This window comes from Arachis ipaensis, chromosome B09 (assembly GCF_000816755.2).
Source record: "Arachis ipaensis cultivar K30076 chromosome B09, Araip1.1, whole genome shotgun sequence".
NCBI classification, from domain to species: domain Eukaryota; kingdom Viridiplantae; phylum Streptophyta; class Magnoliopsida; order Fabales; family Fabaceae; genus Arachis; species Arachis ipaensis.
This window is the reverse complement of record NC_029793.2, coordinates 116,946,912-116,959,763: the sequence shown is the minus strand read 5'-3', so window position 1 is coordinate 116,959,763 and position 12,852 is coordinate 116,946,912. Positions and strand designations below refer to the sequence as shown.

At 35.6% G+C, this 12,852-nt stretch overlaps 1 long non-coding RNA gene across 32 annotated transcripts; it reads right to left on the bottom strand.

Moving 5' to 3' along the window:
* LOC107618373 lies at positions 6,881-11,260 on the bottom strand. Of its 32 annotated transcripts, none has more exons than XR_002354680.1 (8): positions 10,462-11,260; positions 9,267-10,128; positions 8,875-9,147; positions 8,643-8,750; positions 7,828-7,896; positions 7,598-7,721; positions 7,344-7,520; positions 6,881-7,179 (listed from the first exon to the last, which is right to left on the bottom strand). It is a non-coding gene; the product is annotated as an uncharacterized LOC107618373 (long non-coding RNA). The 32 variants fall into 32 exon arrangements; XR_002354694.1 differs by having other exon boundaries at positions 7,598-7,913; positions 8,643-9,147; positions 9,267-9,348; ... (1 more) ...; positions 10,102-10,128; positions 10,462-11,259; XR_002354676.1 differs by having other exon boundaries at positions 7,598-7,913; positions 8,643-9,147; positions 9,267-9,886; ... (1 more) ...; positions 10,462-10,510; positions 10,869-11,259.

The following is a 12,852-nucleotide window of genomic DNA, read 5'->3' as shown; positions in this document are numbered from 1 at the left end:
GCCATTTCATAATTAAAAAAAAAAAAAAGAATTTTCAAATAAGTTTTCATAATAAAAAAACTTTTTTTTTTGAGAAAAATAGTTGTATATTTTTAAAGTGGGATATCCAAAATATCCATAAGCAACCTGATTACTAATATCTGATGGTGTTTCTTCTAGCCACATAGTATTTTGTCTTGTGAGAGCTAAATAAACTAGAGTATGTGCCACCATATTAGCATTTCTCTTGACATAAAAACTGTGGTAAGATGTAAAACATTGTAAAATAACATTACAATTAGAAATTAAAAGTCCAAACATGTCTTTTTGAGTGTGTGTGGCCCGTATTGCATTAGCAACAATGATACTAGTTGTCTCCACTCTCCACTACTATATTACAAAAACTACTGTGTAGAGTAAAATCAAACCCCAAAATACAAGCACAAGTTTTCGCGTTGTGCACCGGGATCTGCAGAATTGTCGCTGCCGCAACGATACTGTCGTGATCCCTAATGATGGTGCCAACTCCAAATTTGCTCCCTTGTCTAAATGTGGCGTCGACGTTCACCTTGAAACCAAATGCTATGGAGACCAATTAAGAACAATGCTCTTCTTTCTTTATGAATTTGTTGCAAATTGAATAAAATTTATTGGTCTAGTATTATTGTGGTTGCTGCTTTTGTGCATAATGTGAACAAAGAACAAAACCAGAAGGTTCTAGTCAAAGTATAATCCCTAAACAAGTGTTTTTTAGATTCTTCGCTTTTCTAACACCTAGGACACAATGTGATGCAATTGACCCCTCTCTTGTTCAGATTGACCTTAGTGAGCAGTGAATGGTAGAGCAATCTCCATGAAAAATTGAAATGTGTGGAGATGCTCTAAGCTTTCAAAACATCTTCTAGAATGCTGTCTCTTGACATACACCTTTGCAAGTTTGGGCTTCTTGATTGCACTGTGGCCTAATTATATGGTACACACTCTTGAATTGGTACTCTCCATTCATTGTATGTTTTCAATAAAATTTATCTGGTTGACTCCGAATATCAATTGGTAGAGCTAGAATTTGTATTGCTTTAAATGGTAAGAATGTATTTTGGATCAGTTGTCGTTTCCATGTTCAAGTGACTGAATCAATTAGGGTATCTATCGTGGCGTGCTAGTGTAAAGTGTTTATGGGACTCCATAATTTGAAATTATTTTGGTTAGGAAGCAATAAGGCACCCCAGATTCTTGTAGTTGTCCCTGTTCCAATCTACCATAATCCTCTTAGGTCCAACACCCACTTCGCTCCCCATATGCTCCTCTATAACTAGGATTGTACCCAATGTCAGACCTATTAAACTATATTTGTCGGTAGTACTTCGCCTTCAAAGTTCGCACTACAATGATTCAGGCTACTTCACTAATCTCAGTCCACCATTCTCCTTAGCTTTACTCATTTTGCTCCAGGGCACCCAATGTATTTTTCGCTCTCCATTAGGACTCCCCAAGTAAAACATGCTAATCAGATTTTTCAAATGGTTGTATAAGATTTTGGTAATTGGAAACAACCCATAATGTAGGATGGAAGTGCTTGTGCTACCAATTTTTATCAAAACCTCTTTACTAACCTTCGATAAAGTTCCATCTTTCCAACCTTTCAACTTCTTCTAAACTTTGTCTTCAACAAATTCAAAAATCCTATTTGGACTTTCCAACTAAAGTAGGAATTCCTAGGTATTTAGTGTGATGTTTTACTGCATTAATATTTAACCGATTTTGGATAAGAGTTTGTTTAGTAGGAGTTACATTTTGGCAAAAAAAATTTTTGACTTATTCAAGTTAATTCGCTGGCCTAAAGTTGATTGATAGGAACTAAGTAGCTCTTTTATAGCTACAATATTTTGGTCAGTGGCTTTAATAAAAAAAATGTTATCATCGGCAAAAAATAAGTGCGAAATCTCAAGTGCTGTGTAAGAACCTGACATCTAGATTAAGTAGAAGAATGAAGCAATAGTAGACAGATAAGGGAGATGTAGTGATATTAGTGAGATATCATCTAATTTTTTAATATTAGCTTGTATTATGTAGTAAAAGGACTGAGCGACAAAGCATCAGGTATTTGAGAGACCTGATTCTCTCCTAATGTCTAATCCTCCCTCTCTCTCTCTCTCTAGGCAAGTTAGTTACAAAATTCACCTTAGGCTATATTCACTCAATCACAATTAGGTCACTAATGTCTAATAAACTTGGTATGTAACAATACTCCCCCTAAAGAATCTCCTTGTCCTTAAGATAATGAAAAAGAAACTAAATAACATTCCTAAAACATAATATGCTGCCTCCAAGCCCTTGCAAAATAATATGCTCGCAGCACAATCATGTCCACCCAGGTCCCATTTCTTGAAGAACAAACACCCGTTCTAAGAATTTATCATAAGCATGGAGGTCCTTAATGTCAGGAACCCAGTGCTTGATGTCATCTTTATAGCAAGTGGGAAAGTTATTAATATTAAGCCATACTCCTTAGCTAAATGATATAGCTTCTCATTCCTATTATATCCTCCTAGATTCCGAGGAATTGATCTAAAATCAGCAATTGGCTAGTCTTGATTCTTGAAAAACTGCAGCCTATAACTATCTTACTTATTGTGCATAAAAGCCTGATCAACTGTACATTCTTAATAATCACTAAACCACTCATTAAAAGATTGGTGTTACCCTAAATTCCAACCTCTACAATACAAGAATAAAAAAGTGTACTTCTGATGATAGAATTGCCACAAACATCCTTTTTTCCCCACTTCAACAATATAGATTGCAACCTGCAGTGAATGTAGCCTTCTTTGTTGAGAATTTTCAGAGGTATTTATCATTGTTTTTCCAAAATAAGTTTTGAAGCTTGACTGATTGCTAGTTAGGTACTTATCTAATTCATTTCAAATTGCTTCTACAAGGTATTCCTTATTTTTTACCTCATTATTTACTCTATCATGAACTTTCTTAGTTAACCATAAATTAGAGATGGTGGCATTTGTTATTTGGATGCCCTTAGGCATGAGACAGAAAGGTGTTCTTCTAAATTTTGGTCCATCTCTATGCTGCACTATTGCTGCCACATATTCCTAAAATTAAAGTAGATAAGAAAGTTTAGGAAATAAATCCTAAACATCAGTAGCATCCCCGAAAGAATTAATAATGTCCCCTTTTTTCATAGCAGCAGTTTATCAAATAGATGTGGCATTTTCTCAAGTGAGTCTGATATCAACAAATATCTAGGTTGGCTCTCATATAGGAGATATGAAAATTGAATGGGTGAGTTGTCTCTTTGAGTAAATTGTAAATACTAATTAGAATATAACTAATTGTAACTAGACAAACTTTTCTCTTGGCCAAAGGTAGCAATATTGATGTATAGTAAAGGCAAACTAATTTGGACTTTTCCTAGTAATTGTAACAGCTAACTTAAAATTTACATCTTTAAGTTGCTTGAGGGGGTTTTCAAAAGTTAGATTGCATCTTCTTATTACAATTAACCTAATGTTCTAACCCACAATTAGTGCAGTTTCTTCAAAAAAGTGTATGAGTAGTTTCTCACAACTTTAGACTTGGCCCATTAGGTTACAAACAGACCCAATACATGCCAAATCCTACCAATTTTCTATTTTGCTTTAATAATCACTTCCTCTTCTGCACAACCACTTGAAACAAATGCCTCAGTAACTTCTTGCCTTACCAGATGGCTTTAGCGTCTTCTGTTCGAGGTTATGGTGTTGTTGGTAGCAAGTCAGATAGTGATAGGAACTGGCTCAACCCCCAAAGGCCCCAAGCTCAACAACAGGTTGTGTCTTCTATATTTCTACTAGTGAATTCTATTCTGGTGTTTTCAAAGGCGGCGGTTGTATTACTGCCACCGCTACCACAACCCTAAGGTTCGGTGGGTCTGGCGATGGATGTAGGCCAAATCTGTTCCCTTTTATGTTGCCTATGACGTAACCGTCCACCTCGGGAATATCTCTTCTTCGACCTCTATCATTCTCCTCCAACATCATGGAGGATGCTGCAAATGGCTCCTCAACCTCAGTTGCTACTTTTGGTTTTCTTTCTTTAACACAACCGCTTAGGAATTGTTGTGTATCGCAGCTCTTTCTTATAGCGACCCCGTCATCGGCTTCAGAATGTGCAACGACCCCATCATAGGCTACAGAATGTGTCGTCGAAAATTCAGGTGGTACTAACGATGGGATTATCATTTCCTCCATCGTTTCTTCCCTTTCACCCCTTTCTTCCATAACGTTCACCTTTATTGTGACCTTATTCAAAGTTGAGCTCAGACAATGGCGACCTACCACTTGTGTCATCTCTTGATGTATTTGACTCGATGTTTTCTAGACTTTGTTATATGGAAAGTGACAAAACAAATCTAATCGGAATATTGTCCAAGTCAGAAATAGAGTCCAATCTTCCCACCATTGAGACCATACCCCAGCCTCCCCATCTATAGCCTCCAGTGCCAAATACACCTGATCCCTGTTCTGTTCGCGAGCTACTTGGAAGTAGTACTCTGCCCATGCTATCCACCCACTTACATTTTCACCAGAAATTTTGGAAGGTCAATTTTTTGGCAAGTACCAACCACCCATTTAGCATCCATTATTTTGGACCCTACCATAGAGCTCCAAGATCGGTGCTCTGATACCAGTTGTAAGAACCTAACATCTAGATTAAGTAGAAGAATGAAACGTTAGTAAAAAGACAAGGGAGATGTCGTGATATCAGTGAGATATCATCCAATTTTCCACTATTTGCTTGTATTATATATTAAAAGGACTAAGTGACAAAAGCATCAGGTATTTGTATGACCTGATTCTCTCCTAATGCCTAATCCTATCTTTTCTCTCTTTTTTATGCCCTCTCACTACTTTCCAATATAACAGTTTACCACACAGAGCTTTACGCTTAAATTTGTAAATCAGAGATGGTGGAGTATTATGACCTCTAAGAGTAAAATGCGTACATAGGCATATACGAAAAGAAGTTTTAACTAGGAGTCTTGAAGAAAAGTTAAGCAAAACAGAACACAAAACTCGCATCACACTCAAAATGGTTAAGCATAGAAGAAACAGATAACAGTGTATGAAAGAATAATATACATATGATATAAAGTACCAAAGATACAAATAGTAAGCTCCAGACTCGACCTGCGAAGCAAAGACTGGCTAGAGTATAATTATACATATATACAACCCTAAAGTGTTTTCCAAAAGACAAAATATAAGTCATGTTTCTCTGGTTTCAACCTCTAAGAGGGACAAAATATAAGTTATGCACAAGATGGAGAATACTAATTATATACATATACAAAACACTAAATACAAAATATCCCAAAAGTAGATCTTCGCATCCCAAGAGTCTCCAGCATGCTCAACGTGGTGTCTCATGTCCTACATCTGAAAATAACAATATATGTATGGAATGAGAACCGAGGGTTCTCAGTATGGTAGAGGTGCCCGTATAGATAACACATAATGTCCCAAAAAGACCGGCCAGAGTATAGTTATACATTTATACAATCCTAAAGTGTTTTCCAAAAGACAAAATACAAGTCCTGTTTCTCCGGTTTCAACCTCTAAGAGGGACAAAATATAAGTTATATACAAGATGGAGAATACTACTTATATACATATACAAAACACTAAATATAAAATATCCCAAAAGTAGATCTTCGCGTCCCAAGACTCTCCAGCACGCTAAATGTCGTGTCTCACGTCCTGCATATGAACACAACGTCTGGTCTGGCCAAAAGTAGAGTTGTTCACCTGGTTTGTATTAGTAGGCCAGGTAATACAAAGGAGAGACTAAGTCGGCTAGGGATCATCGAAAGGAATGATAACATGTGCGTCTTATGTAAGAAGGATGTTGAAACTGTGCTACACTTATTTGCTACTTATGAGTACTCTTGGCAGGTGTGGTGCGCATAGATCAAGGAGTTTGGACGAGAGTGGACTATACCAGGCACCTTAAAAGACCACTTTGAGAGCTGGCGGACTATGCCATTTACAACAGAGCTGTGTAAGTGTTGGCAAATTGGGTTCTTCTCAAATTTATGGAATATATGGTTATGTAGAAACGATGCTATATTCGAGAACAAGACAACAGACGTAGCTGATTGTGTTGCTAGATCATTCTGTTCTGCTAAGGACTGGTGTGGTTCTTAAGTCATGTTGTTAATGGCTATGCCGGAGATGACATATGAGTTGTTTGGTATTGTTGTTGTTCATGGTTCTGTCGGTTGTTTGCTCCACTTCATGTGTTGAGCCTTTTCTTTCAAAAAAAATATATATATGGAATGAGAACCAAGGATTCTCAGTATGGTAAATGTGCCCATATAGATAATAAATAATCTCCCGAAAAGCCAAAGGCATTCAAAAACTCCGACAACCCATAATCATACACTAAAGTTTTCACTCAACTGAATTCATGGTGACTATATCTAAGGTGTTCTATTCTAACTCTACGTTTCCTTTCTCAGCAATCCTGCAGACCACCAGGTGGAACAACCCTCAGCGCCTCCTTCACCCACCAGAAAGATCTCTCGAAAATAAATACAGGCAAAATAGACAAGGAAAGCATAGGTATAAATAGCAGTTACAACAATTAGATCAGGTAGCAGTTAATTACAGTTAAGCAGTTAGGCAAGCCAAAACAAATGCAAACTCAAACAAAATATACAAATGCCACTACAAAAAATTCTGGTAAAAACGGCGGTTTTTTTGGGTATTTACGGCGGTTTGAACCGCCATTATTACCAATAATGGCGGTTTCGTAAAGCGACGTAATTCTGGGCGCCATTCGGGTTATTACGGCGGTTTTCTGAAAACCGCCACAATTCCCTGGGTTAAAACGGCGGGTTTTGAATAATGATAATGCATGATTGAGTGACTTGAATTGAACCACTATCTTAGCAAGGCCAAGAATACAATCAGAAGTACATTGTAATGGCTTACAGCATCCCAATAAAAAATATATATATATAAATTTAATACAGAAGAAAAATTCAGATATACAAATTGCCCAGGTGGTTTGCGGCACGACACCCCACAATAGTACCCTAATTATCATCATTCGGGTTTGTATAACTAACTAATATTTTGTGAGCTGAGACATCTTGAATGTGCTTGTCTTCCACCCTTCCTTTTATATGCCCTCAATCCATTACTGATGCAATCATGAGATTATAAAGAGACATGAAATATGCCAAAAACAGAACACTAACACAAGTTAAATAGACTTTAAGGTGGAATTAGTTATTAAGGATCTATTTTAAACTTAGTGTATTAGCTGTAACTTAAAACATAACATATAAAACATTACATATTTACCTCAACTGTTAGAATGATCTGAGCCTTTCCGTCAATTGTGGTCATATTGGCATTTTTCACCTGAAATCAAAATGAATTTATAGCTTCCATGAACCTTGAAAACCCACCTGGCTTCTGCTCCCAGCATACCTTAAGCAAGAACTCTGTTCTGCTTATATGATTCACTTCTGTTTGCATCTGGTGAACATGTTAAAAATGTCATAATAGGTCTATGATGAATAAACAAGTACCAAAGAAATACCAACTCTTTGTACCTTCATCTCCTCTCTGTGGCAAGATTTTTAGCATGTTAACCTTCCTTTGGAGGCACCCTGACTGATTTTGTTTTATTTCTTTTTCCATTGTCACAATAGGAACTCAAAGTTCCTTGCTGCTTCCCTGAAGTTTCATTGTACTTAGGTCTTTCAATTTTGCATAATATATTAGCTTGTTTCAAATTAGTTTCAGACCAGTAGGGTGTCATAATCTAAGCCAAAAATATTACCTCTTCATGAGTAAGCCATAGATAGGCTGAAAATGAGTTACAAAGAAACTAATGCAAAACTGCTCAAAGCTGCAGAGCATGATAGGCTGAAAATGAGTTACAAAGAATTGAAAACAAGCATAGGGTGCTTTCAATATCTTCCATTAATGAAGTCTAATGGATGCACTTCTAAAATTACATATTACCTGTTGGTTTTAAAGCTTCCAAAGCCATAGATATCAAGGACTACATATTACTGCATGCGTGGGCCCAACACACATACATTACCATAAACAATCACCATTGTTGTTTGTTTCCCAACTCCATGTGCTTAATTATATATCTATCCTGATTGGGATAAGAAAATGAAAGTCTACTCATACAACCGCCTCTTAAACTCACTTTTGTATCTCTTCACCATTCATCTATCCCTTTATATATGCAATAATTATTTTCAAGATAACATACTAAGCAATTCCGATTTTATATATGTGTATTGTCTTGGTCATCTTACAAATACAACAAAATTAAATTTGTCCGCTATCAATCATTTATTCTTATTAACTCTTATAACTAAACTAGTAATAACTACTTGTGTCTCCTGAGTTATTCTTATTGGAAAGGGATTAAAAAAATAAAATTATTTTATTCACAATTCAACACTTAAACCGTTTCTCTCTCACTCTAACATCTTATTATAAGTAAAAACCAAAGACTACCTACTGTGCACTTGCTTGGAAACTTGTCCAGGTTACAAATGCAAAAATGTTTCAGACATAATAATTCATTTGAAAAAAATACATAAATAATTAAATATAAAAATAAATAAAACTTACAATTTTATTCTTTAATATTTTTTGACAGTGCAGAAAGTAGTAGTAGTAGAACTGGCCGCAAGGTACTAAAGTCCACCATGAATGAGTGATGAATCCAATCCCATGATCCTACCACATAAAAGTACAAGTGCAGAAAAGGAAAATTTTATAATCTGACCACATAAAAGTACAAGTGCAGAAAAGGAAAATCAAAAGGAAGAAGAGATGTTTTTTGCTGCAGCAGAGTGAGTACACTTCATCTAAAATCAAAGCTGTCTTTGAGATTCTGCATTCAAATTGTAAACTGAATAGTCCTAGCTTTGGTTTACTAAATTCTGCATTCAATTTATTGTAGTAAGAGGACACTTCACAAGGCTTTTGATCTTCTCACAAGCTACATCAATAGAAGGAGAATCAAGGATATCATCAAACTTAGTCTGTGCATCATCTAACGTCTCGACATTCTCCAGAGTATTATCATGCACACTGACAGCTGATAAGCATCTTGTCCCGATTCTCGCAATAGCTATTAAACAAGAAGTCCAACATAAGAAACAGGCAAGTTGAGATATAATCAAAAGTATGAGTTTTTATGTGGCAAAAAATAATACGATTTCTTGCACTCTTATATAGTCTCCAACTTACCATCACGATCCTCCAAGCCATTTAATGTGTCTGCAATGAGATTAAGGTAGTGGAAGAATTCTCCTGTAAAGTCTTCAAAATTCTAAATATGAACAAAATACAATCTGCAATGCTTACTCCTGATCAAATAGAATCGAAGAAAGAAGCTCTAAACCAAGCAAGTGTCTAGATATGAACACAATTTTTTCTATGGATTAATCTATACTTTCAGTTTCTGACAAAATACAATAGCTAAGAAGAAACATGCAAGACAATGAAATGATCTTCAAATATGGATTGAATTTTTGTTTTCATGACAAAAGGCCAATAGTTTTAAAAAAAATAACAAAAAAAATCTTTGCTTTTTCCAACTTTCACTCAGCAACAAAAGGCCCTATTTACTTTGATTAAGATCCCCTAACACCACTCTTCCTAACCAATCAATACAACAAAAGAAAAAGAACTAACATTAATAATAAAATAAATAATCCATTTTACTAACTTTCTCTCGCAATTTCCATCAACAAATAGTACAAACCTTAAAATACTAATAATTAGTACCTGGTTTTGGCTCAATCTGGCTCCCTTTGCTGAGAATATAGACCAAAAAGGCTAACCACTCCAGCCTTAAAATTTGCAAACTCAATTTATTAAACAAATCAGATACTTCAGTATATTTTCGTAGGAATGAAATCTTAATAATATATTCTCCAAATCTTTCACAACCATCATTGCTTTTTAATTAGCTTTTGATGTATATTAGTAGTAGACAATAACAACTACTATCAAAGCTTTTTAATTACCTTTTTAACATGCAATATACAAGCTAAGCCATATAGCACCTAATTATATATACCTGCAGATTCTTGATATGGTTGCTTCCCTGGGTACAAAGCAATATGAATTATCAATTTCATAATCAAATTTTAAACCTATATATATATATATACAAATATGGTTTTCATTCATTTTTCCAACAAATTAAGTCACAATCTAAACCTCTTTTATTATTAGAACTTACTCACTCCCTACATTAATATACAAAGAAAAGCTCTGATATCCTTTGTTAATAAAATCATAAATTAAAAATAATAAAATGTCATAGATCAAACTTCAAAAACCGTTTATTTTCTTGATGGAACCTAACAGAAAAGGAAGTAATGAGGTAATAAGGTGCACGAACAAAAGAAAGTAGAGAAGTGAAGAAAATTGATACCCATCTCGAGTGCACAGAGAGTCACGTCAGTGTTCTGCTTTATGTACTTCTGCATGAGCAAAAAAAATAAAAAATTAAAAGCCAAAATTAAAGCAGTGGCACAATCACAAAATTAAAAATTACAGGAAGTGGACCAAATCAAAATTGGATGGAACCAAAACCAAAATTGAGAAAAGAAAAACCCTAAATTTGGTAATTTGATAACAACACATTACAAGAAATGAACCAAAATAGAACTTCCATGAAACTACGAGGAAGAAATAAGCGATAAGGAGCATCGAGCCAATTATCAAAGCCGCATTAAAGGCGAAATGCTAAAAACAATAATTAAGAGTGAATGTAATTAGAACAATTAGCATATAACAATCATTGAAGTAATTAGAACCAGAGGATGTGAATTTAGTTACAGATCTAGAAGTGAGAAGTTAGAACGCAAACTGAGAAACAGATCGTGGAGGAAAATGCACGTTAATGGATGAGGAGAAGCTAGCAGAACAAAAGGTCGAAGAAGGAAGAGAAGCTCGCAGATTTGGAGAAAATCTTGACGGAGGAGGAGAAGCTCACAGATCTGGAGAAAATCTTGACGGGGGAGGAGAAGCTCTAAGGAGCAAAAATGGCGTTTCTGCGAGAGCAAACCTGGAACTTCACGTGTTTGGATGGAATTTTAGATCTGAGACTTTGGGATTTAGTTTTTCTTTTTAATAGTATGATGATTATAGGGCGGTTTGAAACCGCCGGAATTACCAATAGTCGCCATTGTAAAAGAGATGAATTAAGGCGGTCACACAAACTGCCCTAATTAATGAATATTACGGCAATTTTATAAAAGTGCCATAATGTTAATGCCATTTTATACACTTTTTTTTGTAGTATGCATATGATGCATGCCTATCCTATGGCCGATGAGTCTCATCTGTCAATTATCCAGCCAAACCCAACATGTCAGGTAGCAAATGCTGAACAGTCTCTGCATGTGCGCATCTCTAAAAGTCTATGCATATATACATCATCAATCAATTATCATGTCAATGGGGGAATCCGGGGAGTTAAAGTCCCTGGTCACATCTTGCAACGGAGAGTCAACAAAGTATCGAGTCTCAATCTGGAATAAGTGGTAGCAAGCAACTGCATCTACCTAGGAAAACTCGTGTCTCAGATAATTTGAATGTATATGCTAAATGGATCTTTAATTCATTATTTATCAATGTCATCATCACAATCAATTCATATCTCATACAATCACAATTCATCAGTATTATCATCATCTTTATCAATCACATCTCTTTCAGCATTACCAATGCCTCATTAACTCAATTATCCACTTTGCAAATCTTTCTCAATATCAACCTAACTTATTCAACATATTTACCCTTATTCCAAAGCCTAAAAACTAGCTATCGGACCTTAAACAGGTTTTACAGAGGTTTGAAAAGCTAGAGGATAAGTTAAAATCTCAAAAATACAACTTTTAGAAAACAGGGGTTACTACAAGAAAAAAGGCCCATGGCCACGCTTTTGTGAGGGTGACGATTGAATAGAGATTTGACCGGTCAAGCGTACACATGTTCATTTCTGCGTACGCATGAGTGTTAAAATCGCATTGTCGCGTACGCGATTTCATGGGGCAGAAATGGGTCCCCGCGTACGCAAGCCATCAGTCATATACGCGTGAGTGTAAATGAAGCAATTTCGCATATGCATGCCAATGTTGCGTGCGCATGAGTACTGGCAGAGGCCCAAACTCGCGTATGCACGCATTGTCTGCGTACGCATGTTCTCAAATTTTCAGAAAAAGGTGTTAAGTTGCAGAAATTAGTTTTTTACACCAAACTTCAAACACGGATAACTTTTTCGTTACAAATCATTTTTAGTCCGTTCTTCAAACGTCATAAATTTCACGAATCCAATTTTTATTCAAGACAAGTTTCACAAGATTTGAGAGTTCAGAAGCCAAGTTATGACCCGCCAAATTTAGTCAAAATTTTATTTTTTTACCAAAAGTTCAAATCCTCTAGTTTTCCAAAATTCTCAACTCAAAACCAACTGAACCACAACTAAATCAATGCCAATTACTCCTACTCACTATCACATACTCATTATCCGGTTCTCAATTTTTCTAACACATAAATTCATCAATTCCTTCAAACTATTTTCACATACAATTTCACCAACTTCATCAATCAATATCAACAACACATTTATTCATATTTAATACACTATATCCACAATTCATAGCATTCAGGCCTATCTTATGGCAACTAGCCTAAGTTTTCACATAACATTATAAATTAACTACAGGAAACCAAAACTATACCTTGGCTGATTTCTCCCCAAGCCACAAAATCTCTTGTCACACTAACCTTCAAGTTCCAATGTCACCAATTCAGCTAG